The sequence below is a fragment of the Berghia stephanieae genome, chromosome 6, assembly GCF_034508935.2.
Source record: "Berghia stephanieae isolate SIO BIC M18660-M18661 chromosome 6, UCSD_Bste_1.3, whole genome shotgun sequence".
In the NCBI taxonomy this organism is placed as follows: domain Eukaryota; kingdom Metazoa; phylum Mollusca; class Gastropoda; order Nudibranchia; family Aeolidiidae; genus Berghia; species Berghia stephanieae.
Window position 1 is genome coordinate 51,212,653 of NC_088365.1, and position 14,781 is coordinate 51,227,433.

At 35.4% G+C, this 14,781-nt stretch overlaps 1 protein-coding gene across 5 annotated transcripts in view; it reads left to right on the forward strand.

The window, feature by feature from the left end:
- The first annotated feature begins 2,028 nt into the window (after positions 1-2,028).
- LOC144975223 (uncharacterized) overlaps positions 2,029-14,781 on the forward strand; it is a 56,777-nt gene continuing 44,024 nt past the window's right edge. Inside the window, exons 1-3 of one of the 5 annotated variants that reach the window (XM_078919088.1) lie at positions 2,042-2,138; positions 2,613-2,838; positions 3,403-3,557. The gene's annotated coding sequence lies outside the window, so the exon portion shown is untranslated. Of the gene's footprint in view, positions 2,139-2,612; positions 2,839-3,402; positions 3,558-14,781 lie in introns of all 5 variants that reach the window. The other 4 variants (XM_078919091.1, XM_078919090.1, XM_078919089.1 and 1 more) reach the window with 4 other exon arrangements.

The window sequence follows — 14,781 nt, forward strand, 5'->3', positions numbered from 1 at the left end:
ATAGTTTTGCGTGTTGGTCCGTTATACTTCCGGATGGCAATGTTGTTTCTTTGCCAATTGCATACTATCGATAAAAGATTGTTTTCTTGAGCATCACTAACGATAAGTCACTTGGCGGTGCACTAATTTAAAATTGTATGTCAAGATACAAGTCCCAGTGTCAGGCTATAGATAGTATGCGCTTGGCAGAGAAGCTCATAACATTGCCATCCGGAAGTATAACGGACCAACACACAAAACTCTGTGAAACCATGAACTTATATAGTCTGGTTAATACAGTTCAGTGAGCATTACTCATAAACGCGGATGGCAAAAAACAATAACAAAATCCCGAGTGGCGTCATCTTCATTGTATCTATAGATAGTCTTCGCTTGGCTAAGAAGCTCATAACATTGCCATCCGGAAGTATAATGGACCAACACATAAAACTGTGTGTATCCATGAACATTTATAGTCAGGTTAATACAGTTCAGTGAGCATTACTCATAAACGCGGATGGCAAAAAAAACAAACAAACCAATAACAAAGACCTGAGTGGCGTCAACTTCATTCTATCTATACGTTAACAAAGGCTACGGTCAGTCATTGACCGTCATTTCCACGAGTGACGTTTTTTTTTTCCGACACGAACAACGATCGTGACATCATCATGTCGATGCAGTCAAGCCGGCCGGCATGTTTTACGGTTGGTTGCATGCATGTCACCACCGCTTTAGTCATCATTTCCGTCCCTTGTAAAATGATGATGGAATGCGGTTGACATCATTGTTGTTATATTTTGTTTCATTTTGCGAGCCAGCCAGATAGAAAATCAAGCTTCACAAAGGTGATCCACAGTCTCAAAACGGTATTATGTTGGGGTGAGTTAGATGTTAAATATTTAGTAGATTATTATTGTTTTTATTATTAAAGTCATAGGTATGAAGTAGTAGTAGTAGTAGTAGTAGTAGTAGTAGTAGTAGTAGTAGTAGTAGTAGTAGTAGTAGTAGTAGTAGTACGTGTTGTTGTTGTAGTAGTAGTAGTAGTAGTCGTAGTAGTAGTAGTCTTTCGGTGCGATGATGCCCATTGAGCCGGAGTTCATCCCGGTTTCTATAGCGTGAACCGGACAATCGCAATTGTTTGCTATCCTTGGGATAGGACGCTACTCTTTCGCAAAATACTTTGGGGGTAGGGGGAGGAGGGGCGGGGGGGGGGGAAAGAGATGGGGAAGACGATTCCAAGAGGATGGATAGAGAGAACAAGAATATTTAGTAGATGCAAATTTAAAATTGTATGTACAGGAATGAGAGAGAGCGGGAGAGAGAGAGAGAGAGAGCGGGAGAGAGAGAGAGAGAGAGAGAGAGAGATTGATATGAATACAAAGAGAGAAAGAGAGGAATAAAAAAGAAAAAGAAAAGAGATAGAGGAAGATGAGGGAGTGAGAAAGGGGGGGGGGATGGAGGATAGAGAGAGGGGGAGGGGAAGATAGAGAAGGGGAGAGATTATATGAAAACAGAGAAAGAAAAAAAAGAAAGAAAGGGGGAGCCAAAGATAGATAGAGAAAGAGAAAAAACAGATAGAGAGAGAGAGAGATAGAGATAGAGGTAGAGAGAGAGAGAGAGAGAGAGAGAGAGAGAGAGAGAGAGAGGACGAGAGGGAGAGAGATAGAAAGGGAGAGAGATAGAGAGGGAAAGGGAGAGATAGAGAGAGAGAGAACGAGAGAGAGAGAGAGAGAAAGAGGAGAAAAAGAGGAGAGCGACAGAGTGAGTGAGTGAGAGAGGTATAAACCAAAAAGAGGGGGAGAGAGGGATAGAGAGAGAGAGAGAGAGAGAGAGAGAGAGAGAGAGAGAGAGAGAGAGAGAGAGAGAGTTTGTCAGCGGCGGGGCAACTAACTGCTTACTACACTTACTTCATACTACAACTGCTTGTGACCTGTGATTTGTGACGTAGGCTGGCCGGCCGCCTGTTGAATGTTGTTGGTTCACGAATGATTATTATGCCCTCACGAATTTTTGGCGATGGCAAGCAAGGGATGTCACTCTGTCAATCCATATCGTCATCGCACACTACAGCAGACGACACCAACTGCTGCACACCTAATTACTATTAGGTTTTTAGTTTAGCCGTGTCACTTCAGACAGACAGGACTAAGCAATAAGTAATAGCAATAATAATAATAATAATAATAATAATAATAATAATAATAATAATAATAATAATAATAATAATAATAATAATAATAATAATAATAATAATAATAATAATATTCACATTTTATCAAAAGTTTATTTTTCATTATGCGTGTGTGTTGCGTGATTATACGGGCTGTTACATTTTAATTTAATTTTTTTTTTACTTCATCAAATATTATGTTTACAAAGCACCATGGATTTTAATTTAGCATACAGTAGTTTGTAGTTTGTATTTGCGCAAAATAGCATTAAGTTTTTATTATTAAATTTCAATGTGAATGAAATGAAATTGATTTTCTGACCCTAAAGAAAATCATAAACTCAATTATAAGTTGAAGCAAGAAGAGATTGGCAGTATTATTTGGCCATCGCCAATGAATTCGAATTGATATTGTGATTTGTTTGTTTTCGATTAAAACTGTTGTAAATTCATTTACCAGCGATTTTCAAATAACATATTTTTGTGTGATACTAATTCAGAAATAATTGGACAGGTAATGAAACTAACAAAAGTTTAATATAATAATAATTATTATTATAACTTTGTCTAACTATTGACTTTAAAGATAAACATTATTTTTTTTGCTGATGGTGTGAAAATTTTATCGATAATCAATATCGTATCGATACGACTGATTGATTGATTAATCGATTGATTGATTGATGGTACGCAATCGGGTAATCTATAGAGCAGTAAAGTTAGGTGCCCCAAACGTAAACAAAGGTCGAGAAGCACGTGGCAAACCACATGTTCCTGTCTTGACAGCTCACGTTCCAATGTAAATAATAGCAAACAATAACCTTTAAAATTTGGCTGTTAGGTGGCAAAAGAAACACATATTCATAAATACTCGATCATGCATCAAATAATGTCTAGATATGGATATTTTATGGAACAAAAGGTAAAATTTTCTAAAATTTATCAAAAGTTACAGTCTATCTATTTTTAGACCAGAGCAAATTATTGCGCTGGTGTGAACAAAACGAGAATTATTCGGAGCCTGATTTTCATAATAATTTAGCCTTATATTATTATTTCTGCAACTGTTAGATTTTATGTAAACATATTTTCAATACTGAAAGTGTATTGCCTACAACTCAAACTACAAAATTGGGAGACCTATATTGTGCGTAAATTATTCCGGTCCCTAACGGAAATCACTAGCAACTTGTTATTGTTTACGTTTGGGGCACCTAACTTTACTGCTCTATTGTGTGTGACCCTTTTAGTCAGTGGCGGGTCGATGTGCCGATCTTATTGGTGAGGAGGCGACGTTCGGACTTTTGAGTTCAAGTGTGTACGTACCTATTGTAAGAGCGTGTCCTGTGTTTTCGATGTGGAGGATTTTACCCACGCACAGATTAGATTGACTTCGCTGTGAAAGGTAAGATAATAATATTATGGTATTCAGTACTCACTCGCAACTGCCTGGGGATTTTGTTTGCTGCATGTCTATGTGTGTGTGTGTGTGTGTGTGTGTGTTTATGTTTATGTGTGTGTGTGTTTGTGTTAATATGTGTATGTAAAAATATTTGCCTGTTTATTTGTTTGTGTAAAAGGTAAGATGATTTTGCTCAATTCTTCACTGTCTCTACCTGGGGATTCATATTGTGTGTTTCTGTTGTGTGTGTGTGTGTGTGTGTGTGTGTGTGTTTGTGTGTGTGCGTGCGTTTGTGAATGCATCAATGTAGTGTATGATTTAGTTGTTTTAGCGTCAATAACATGTCAATAGACAGAAAATAACTAAAGGACAAAAAAAAAAAAAATGGTTTAGAATTTGGGGGCAGCGTGGCTCAGTGGTACAGTCTTTGCTTCCTACCCGAAAGGTACCGAGTTCAATCACCCGCCGCTGCGTTGTGTGGCCTTGAGCAAGTCACCTCGCCCTAGCTCACTTTGCGGCGCTGCTCTGCGGCTGACGCCTGGGTTATTCCAGTCTTCCCTTGGAATAGACCCTAAAGACAAATTTCCCCTTGGGGATGAATAAAGGGAATTTTATTTTTTATTTATTTATTTATTTTATTATTATTTTTTATTTATTTGAAAAAAGTATGTAGACCGCTAGCGAGGATGGATGGCCTTTGATGTCGACCAGCATAATAATATATTTAAACTATAAAATAAGATGCCATCGCTCTGAAACCATAAAATCATTTACATAAATTATGGGTGCAGTCTTACGGAAGAGTGGTGGTATTACGCTTACAATAAGATTCGAACCAGTTGACATCACTCAGGTCTTTTGTCATTATCTGTTGCCATCGATGTTTATGAGTATTTCTCACTAAACTGTATTAACCAGACTATAAACGTTCAATGTGACACATAGTTTTGTGTGTTGGTCCGTTATACTTCCGAATGGCAATATTGTGAGTTTCTTAACAAAGCGCATACTATTTTTATATCATTATCACGACCAGCATTGATATTGATAGAACAAAGTTAACGTCAATCATGTCTTTGTTGTTGTTTTTTTTTTTTGCCACCCATGTTTATGAGTAATTCTCTCTAAACTGTATTAACAAGACTATAAACGTTCATGGTTACACAGTTTTTTTGTGTGTTTGTCCGTTATACTTCCGGATGGCTATGCTGTGAGTTTCTAAACCAAGCACATACTATCTGTATATTATTATTATGACCAGCATTATATAGAAATACGATATGATGACGAAACACGTGCATGGATAGATAAGAAGAAGTAATGGAAAGTAATGAATAATGTATTTCTAAACACAATCTGACTTCACACACCCGCTATATGTGACTCATTGTTTCAAAACGGTATTATGTCGGGATGAACCAGATGCTAAAAAGTCGAAATTAACGCTAAACTGGTCAATGATTTGAATTAATAGTATTGGTACCCTGAAATATGATATTCATTCCCCTCAATAAAACATACAATTTCAACCGAAGTCTGATATTTCTGGATACAAATTCCATTTTTAGCATCTTAAAATCCCGACATAATACGGTTTGGAGGCGAGGGGTCACTTATGAAAAAGTATCCTATGTTATGAAAATGTGTAAACCGACGTGCACATAATGCAAATACGTGCACGGCGGTGTAAACAATTCTTTTACCAACGACCCCCTTTGTTGTTATTGCTACTTTCGTTACATTTGCTTATGAAGCAAATAAGGAGGAAAAAATGCTTGTGCCTTTATATAATTTTTAAATAAGCGTGCTAGTAGTAGTAGTAGTAGTAGTAGTAGTAGTAGTAGTGGTAGTAGTAGTGGTAGTAGTAGTAGTAGTAGTAGTAGTAGTAGTAGTAGTAGTAGTAGTAGTGGTGGTGGTGGTGGTGGTAGTAGTAGTAGTAGTAGTAGTAGTAGTAGTAGTAGTAGTAGTAGTAGGACGATGTGAAAAGCGTTCTTAAAGTGCTTTACTAGCGGTCCCTAGCCAACAGAATCACTTAACCTGCAGGACGAGACATGACGCCTGTTAGGCGATATACAAGTTTTTTATTCGATTGAGACACTGCTTTTTTTTTTAACGGCGAGGTTCTTATTTTACACTAGATACCCGAGTACGGTTCGAGAGTGTAAGTAAATAGCCATTTCCAAGGACTGAACTAAGCGCTGTTTAGAGAGTGGTTTGAAACCTGGATGGATCTTCCGGGCGAGTTTCATACTAAACGACCAGATATGTATATATATATATATATATATATATATATATATATATATATATATATATATATATATATTGTAATATTTACCACGATGTTGAAGTCAGTCTACATCGATGTTTCAGGTCAATTCGTGCCATATTTGTATCCACGATTCAAATATATATATATATATATATATATATATATATATATATATATATATATATATATTCCCGCAGATTGTCCTAGTGACGTGAAGCAACACTGTAGAAGTTAAACAATAATAATCATACTGGAAATGTTTATAAATAGCTCCTTTTATAAAAAAGTTGAGCACTATTATTTCATGGCTTTTGCTTTTATAATTTCTATATATGATATACATATGGAGTATGAATACAAGCCCTTTGATCGTTATCTGTGGCACCAAACCCTAACATAATTGTGCACGCTTTATATACAGAGTAGAATAGAGATAATGAACGCCGGTGAATGATTATCACGATTGCAAAAATATAATAATAGTCTATAATATTAATTTAATTTTGTGGAGAACAAAGCGCTGTTTAGAATGGTAGAAGCTAAGGGTTATGTGAATATATGTTATTTTTATGAATCGATTTTTTGGGTGTTATATAATAATGATGATGATCATGGTAATAATAATAATAATAATAATAATAATAATAATAATAATAATAATAATAATAATAATAATAATAATAATAATAAATAATAATAATAATAATAATAATAATAATAATAATAATAATAATAATAATAATACTAATACTAATACTACTACTAATAATAATAATAATAATAATAATAATAATCATAATAATAATAATAATAATAATAATAATAATAATAATAATAATAATAATAAAATAATAATAATATAATAATAATAACAATAAGAAATATTAATGATAATAACAATAATAATAATAATAATAATAATAATAATAATAATAATAATAATAATAATAACAATAATAATAATAATGTGTGGCCTTTTGTGGCATGCGTTGCGAAGATTTTTGGTTTAATTGAGCGTTTATATAGCGCTTTTAAATGAAATGTGGCGGTAGAACGCTTTACAATCAGTCCAACCCAATAGCAACACTGGACATTTTTTAAACGAGTTGGATACATTTATAAACTGGTGATTTTTTTTTTTTTTTTTTTTTTTTTTTTTTTTTTTTTTGATTTTTTTTTTTTTTTTTGTGGGAGACAACGTTGTTGCCACCCATGTATCATTTTACACCTGAGTGTTGTGAGAGAATATTATGAGTAAAGAACCTTTATCAAAGACGCAACTTTGCGCGTCATTGAGCGGGACTAGACTCGAAACAAGGAGATATTATAGATAGAATGAAGTTGACGTCACTCGGGTCTTTGTTATTGCATTTTTTTTTTTTGCCACCCACGTTTATGAGTAATTCTCACTTAACTGTATTATCCAGACTATAGATAGAATGCGCTTGGCCAAGGAGTTCACAACATTGCCATCCGGAAGTAAAACGGACAAACCCACAAACTCTGTGTAACCATGAACTTTTATAGTCTGGTTAATACATTTTAGTGAGAACAACTCACAAACGCGGGTATGCAGATGACGTCACTCAGGCCTTTGTTATTGTTTTTGCCATCCGCGTTTGTGAGTTGTTCTCACTAAACTGTATTAACCAGACTATAAAAGTTCATGGTTACACAGAGTTTGTGTGTTGGTCCGTTATACTTCCGGATGGCAATGTTGTGAACTCCTTGGCCAAGCGCATTCTATCTATAGATAGTATGCGCTTGGCTAAGAAGCTCATAACATTGCCATCCGGAAGTATCACGGACCAACACACAAAACTGTGTGTATCCATGAACGTTTGTAGTCAGGTTAATACAGTTCAGTGAGTATTACTCATAAATGCGGATGGCAAAAAACAATAACAAAGACCTGATTGACGTCATCTTCGAACTATCTATAGGTTTGAAGGCGAATTTCATACAAGACCTCAATGCCGTACAAATTATCTGATTCTTTGACAAGATAGGGCTGTCCTTTGTGTTTGTTATCACTCTCCCCCCCCCCCCCCTCTCTCTCTCTCTCTCTCTCCTCTCTCCTCTCTCTCTCCCCCTCTCTCTCTCTCTCTCTCTCTCTCCTCTCTCTCTCTCTCTCTCTTCTATCTATCTATCTATCTATCTATCTATCTATCTATCTATCTATCTATCTATCTATCTATCTATCTATCTATCTATCTATCTATCTATCTATCTATCTATCTATCTATCTATCTATCTCTCCACTTCTCTTTCTCTATCTATCTATCAATCTTTCTCTCTCTCTCTCACTCTCTCTCTCTCTCTCCCTCCCTCTGTGTGTGTGTGTGTGTGTGTGTGTGTGTGTGTGTGTATGATCGGATGTACTGTTCCTTGTTCAGGGGGATGATTACATGATAACAAGCCTTTATATTTTGTATCTGCTGCTGTCGGCGACCAGGAATCGAATAGATAGATAGACTGACATGTCGGCCCCGCGGGGGGTTGGGGGGGGGGGGGAGGTTGCCATAACAACACACCAGCCTACTATTACGAAAGATTGGTATAGTTAATGAAAATGTTTGGCTCCAATTTCAGAGTTTCGTGAGCATCTCTAAGTCATTGATAAAATAATGTTGTGTTTTGTGATTACACAAGTAGTAGGAGGCTTGTCTATCTCGAAGTACTTTCCGCCATGTCTAACAGACCCAGCTACTTAAACACTTCTGGGTGGACAAGGGATCAGTGAAAATTATCGGAGATCATTCTCGATCCTTTATCCCTAAGCGTCTGAAGCGAGTGCTCTACCAATTGAGTTATCTGAACCTCCGACCAAACTCTTTAGGCTGCTATGTAAAGGATGTCGATATTATGTTTGAAGGGGGTTATGAGTGGTTGTTGGCGGAGAGAGTAAAGCACAAGCGCTGCCCTATGAGAAACTTGACTCTATACTGTCGTACTCTGGAAAAACCCATATTTGACCATTTGGCCAGAGTACTCGTCCTTCAAACACGGATCGATTTGAAAAACCTTTATCTTGGTAAAAACTCTCAATAACTCTCTTCACGAAGTCCCAGGTTTGAGAGTTTTTACCAAGATGAGGGTCTTTCAAATCGATCTATATTTGAAGGACGAGTTTTCTGGCCAAATTTTTTAATATGATTTTTTTCCAAAGTACGGTAGTATATGTATCTACGCGTGTATTCATTCACTAATCGCATTTGCTTAACCTGAATACTTTCTCAACCCTTTACAATCCGGGTTCGAAGTTGTTCTCATTTGAAATAAGATCTTATCAGCTCTACTGCTGAGTGTCTTCCTCATTAATAGCTCCCCCTCTCTCTCTCTCTCTCTCTCTCTCTCTCTCTCTCTCTCTCTCTTCTCTCCTCTCTCTCTCTCTCTCTCTCTCTCTCTCTCTCTCTCTCTCTCTCTCTCTCTCCCCCCCCCCCGAAGAAAAACAGTAATGAAATATTTTTTAAAACAAAATAGACAACGATAATTCACGAATTAAAATTGGTTAACCCTTTACAAGCGGCTTTCGATTCTATTCTATTCTCACCTTACATGAAATATTATCCTTTTATACCTCTAAATTGTATTATCTTTAACTGACCCGATGAAAAATAGAAAAACCAACCGCCCCCTTCCCCCCCCCCCCCCCCCCCCCCGCCCACAAAACAAACAAACAAACAAAAAAAACCCAGCAAAAACAATCAAACAAACAAACAAGACAACAAACCAACAACAAACAATTCAGAACAAAGTAAAACAAGATAACACAACATAATTTCAAGAATTGAAAGTCGTGTATGATCATTTATTAAAAAAAAATTAATCTGATTAGTTTCTCCAACCCTTTACAATCGGGGATCGATTTAATTCTCACTTCATATAGAGAGTATGCAGATGACGTCACTCAGGCCTTTGTTATTGTTTTTGCCATCCGCATTTGTGAGTTGTTCTCACTAAACTGTATTAACCAGACTATAAAAGTTCATGGTTACACAGAGTTTGTGTGTTGGTCGGTTATACTTCCGGATAGCAATGTTGTGAACTCCTTGGCCAAGCGCATTCTATCTATAAGATCCTGTCGTGTTTACCACCATGCTACCTTTATGTTTTGCTGGCCATAAATACTACTACTACTACTACTACTACTACTACTACTACTACTACTACTACTACTACTACTACTACTACTACTACTACTACTACTACTACTACTACTATACTACTAATAATAATAATAATAATAATAATAATAATAATAATAATAATAATAATAATAATAATAATAATAATAATAATAATAATAATAATAATAATATAATAATAAAATAATAATAATAATAATAATAATAATAATAATAATAATAATAATAATAATAATAATAATAATAATAATAATAATAATAATAATAATAATAAAACGAATCAAAGAAACGCAAAAAAGTATTATTATTATTATTATTTTTATATTATTATTATTATTATTATTATTATTATTATTATTATTATTATTATATTATTATTATTATTATTATATTATTATTATTATTATTATTATACTATTATTTTTATTATCATTATTATTATTATTACTACCATTACTATTTTTGTCATCAACACTGAATCAAAAACAAATTTCCATCCATCATTTATCATCAACAAACCTTTCCGCTTCCCCTCCCTTCCTCCCTTTAAAATCCACCCAGTGCGATAACAATGTCACTCTATAGCCTTAAAATATATAATTAAATCTAAAGAAACTAGAAGCATAGCTTAACATAGCCTTAACAGGAAATAACATATTATTAATTTAGAGATTTTGTTATTGAATTTGACAATAATAATATTATCTTCAAAACCTAGTTTGGCCATCCATTCATTCATTCATTCATTCATTCATTCAAGCATCATCATCATGATTATTGTAAGCATTGGCTTAAGATCGTCATCTAAAATGAGTGTAAAATGAATTGTAAACATTCCTGGAGCAAAGGATTGAAAAATAATAAATAAAAAGGGGAAAAAATCAAAACAAGATTAACAAGGTAGACCCGTGTGATGAATCAAAAATTTTTATCTTCTGTTATGTGTTATGTAAGAGTCACGTGATTATAGGTTATTGGTATGTAAACATACAATGGAACACACACAGTCACGATGTTATAAATTCTTATAATATCCATATTATACACAGATAACTGTCCCACGGTATATAGCACACACACACACACACACACACACAAACACACACACACACACAAACACTCACACATGTAATTATACATTGACAGAGGATTTCTATATATTATGATTTATAATAGGTTTGATATTTGAATGGATCTTTTTGTATAATATGTATACACACCTACTTGTTCCGTTCTTCTTTAAAATGTTTGATATTATTACACAATAGGTATGTGTGTTAGAGGATATAATATTACGTGTGTGAATGTGTTTGAAGTTTGTCTGTGTGTGTATGCGTGTGTTGTCATGCATTTGTCCGTCTTGAGTGTTTAACATTCGTAACGCGTTTATTATATATATATATATATATATATATATATATATATATATATATATATATATATATATATATATATATATATTATAGTTTGCGAACCCGAATTTCCAATGTGGCCATTTTAATAATAAGTGCATATTATATTACAATTCTGAGTCACGTTTAACATTATGTGCATTGCTGAATATTTATCATAATATTCTATTTTTATCACAATGCTATCACGCCAAACACGCCGAAAGACCTCTATAGATAGTATGCAGATGACGTCACTCAGGCCTTTGTTATTGTTTTTTGCCATCCACGTTTGTGAGTTGTTCTCACTAAACTGTATTAACCAGACTATAAAAGTTCATGGTTACACAGAATGTATGTGTTGGTCCGTTATACTTCCGGATGGCAATGTTGTGAACTCCTTGGCCAAGCGCATTTTATCTATAGTTTTAGGCGTGCGCGCAATGCTATTTCGTAATTCAACTTTGCTTTGTGGATTAAAATTTAGACACCGCTTAGTGACATAATTTTAGATTTAAAAATGTCGAGGTGAGTCTGTTGTTCATGGGAGTGATCGATAGATAATTCGAAGTTGACGTCACTCAGGTGTTTGTTATTGTTTTTTGCCATCTGCGTTTATGAGTAGTTCTCACTAAATTGTAATAACCAGAGTATAAACGATCATGATTACACACAGTTTTGTGTGTTGGCCAGTTTTACTTCCGGATGGCAATGTTGTGAACTTCTTAGCCAAGTGATTTCAGTGTCAGGCTATAACTTAACGATGGCTACGTAGCCTGACACTGACCAAAATATGACGTCAAAATGCCAGTCTTTTGCCACAAAATAAAACAAATCGTGAGTTGTATTCAATAGTTCAACCAATGAAATAACTTGTTTCCTTGAGCTCTACTAACGACAACTCACTAGACGCTACATAAACCTAAAAAATGACGTCAAACTGCCAGTCCTAGAGGGTTCTAGTGTCAGGCTATAATATGTTAACGATGGTGATGGTACTATACAATGTGTTTGTAACATGACTCACTAATGTTTAAAAAATGTATGAAAAGTGTACTGAATCTGGCGAACAAACTATTGGGAACAATTCATTAAAAATCAAATTCCCTTTATTCATCCCATAGAAGAATTTTTTCTCTAGGGTCTATTCCAAGGTAAGACTGGAATAACCCGAGCGTTAGCCGCAGTACAGCGCCGCAAATTTAGCTAGGGCGAGATGACTTGCTCAAGGTCACACAACACAAGCGACGGGTGATCGAACTCGGTACCTTCTGGGTACGAAGCAAAGACCGTAATGCTGAGCCACGCTGCCCTGTCCCCTACAATAATGTGATGTCGAAAGTACTGGTTCAAAATATGTGACTCATCGTCTCAGAACGGTATTACGTCGGGATGAACCAGATGCTAAAAAGCCGAAATTAACGCTAAACTGGTCAATGATATGAATTAATAGTATTGGTACCCTGAAATATGATATTCATTCTCCTCAATAAAGCATACACACTCAACATAAGTCTGATATTTCTGGCTACAAATTCTATTTTTAGCATCTGAATAATCCCGACATAATATCGTTTGGAGGCGAAGGGTCACATATCCTTAGAAGTGTAAAACCAAAAGAGTTTTGATGTCACGACTTTTCTTCCCTGTAGGGTAGAAAAGTTTAATGTATAAAACAAAAACTTCCTTGTTCCTTTTTCATTTGGAAGTGTGAAATCCGTCCTACTGGGGACTGGATACATATATTGTGTAATGGGAGCGATCTATATTCATGTTTCCGTCCAACCTAGTCATCAATCACATGATTTGTTGACGTCCAAAGATTGGATATTTCTCAACAAATGTAAACACACTGCTTTGTTATGAAAGTTGTAAATATACCCGTGTGTCAAGCTGTACAAAATGACCAATCGTGATGTATGATTTTTCAAGAGCTGTGAATACTTCTCACTATGTGGGTCATTTTAAGCACACTTTGCAATGTGACCAATGACCTGGAGCACATGGAAAAGAAATATGGATCATGCGCATTAATATTCTAGTTTCAGAAAGATTTCATCATTATGTATATTTTTAAAAAATTCTGGTCATCAATAAAGATCATCCATCTTCGCTCCATCTTTTACGTACTGTAATCCTTAGAACCTGCCCGTGAATCCTTCTACCAAAATAGTTATGCCACCTTATTATTCGTCATAATATGTAGCATATTCATTGTTTATACATTGTCCGAAAGACTGGTGACACACTTCCAATGAGTTTTGAACCGGAAGAGTAGATGGAGTGACGTCACGACTTCTCTATCTGCCCTATTGGGATCATTAGAACATTTTGAAATTATGGGAAATAGCTTCAAAGACTGGACTATGCGCCGAGCGCGAGGCTCGAACCCAGGACCTTCCGATCCGAAAGCGAGTGTCATACCACTAGACCACATAGCCGCACTTATTAACAAAATTACTTTTTATTTAGCTTTAAGATCGGAGTGCTATTTTTAATATTGATGGGCTAAACGGTATACCGGGCGGTAGAACGGTAGGTGTGTACGGGGGCAATGATTGGGGTGGTCAGTTTGAAAAAAAAAGACAATTTGCACCATTGTCAATCACAATGATAAATGGTATGGACATCGCCCTAAATAAAACCAAAAAAAAAAAAAATGTTTTTTGGGACCAGCGGTCAGTAACCCTTTTGTGTATTGAAATCATTTCACTCATGTAGGTAGGTATATTATTTCTTCCCTCGTTGTTAAGATTGTAATAACAATAAATTCTATAAGTAGGGCACATTGACCCCTGCCTGCTGATGGGGCTAGAGTAACAAGTAGCCCAGTTTTACAATGAGGTTTATTGTTTATCAGAGCATGTCATTTTTGCGATTTTACTTCGTATTTGTGACCCCTCGCCTCCAAACGGTATTATGTCGGGATAATTAAGTTGCTAAAAAATGGAATTTGTAGCCAGAAATATCAGACTTGGGTTGAGTGTGTATGTTTTATTGAGGAGAATGGATATCATATTTCAGGGTACCAATACTATTAATTCAAATCGTTGACCAGTTTAGCGTTAATTTCGGTTTTTTAGCATCTGGTACATCCCGGCATAATACCGTTTTGAGACGATGACTCACATTTAGACTCTATATCGAGCATTATCGATGGGGATGAAGATGGGGTTGTGTTGGTAAATCATTGCACCGTGACATGAGGGACGACGGTTTAATTCCGACTTCGGTATTTCTATTTCTGTTAACGAAAGTATAATCCCCCCCCCCCCACCCCCTTTTTTCCCTCCTTTCCTCCACCTTTCCCATCCATCTTCTTCTTCAGACCTTATGAGGAGTTCATAGTGTCTTATGTGTTAAATGGTAGATCTACACTGCCATACTCTTTGAATAACCCATATTCAAAAAATTGG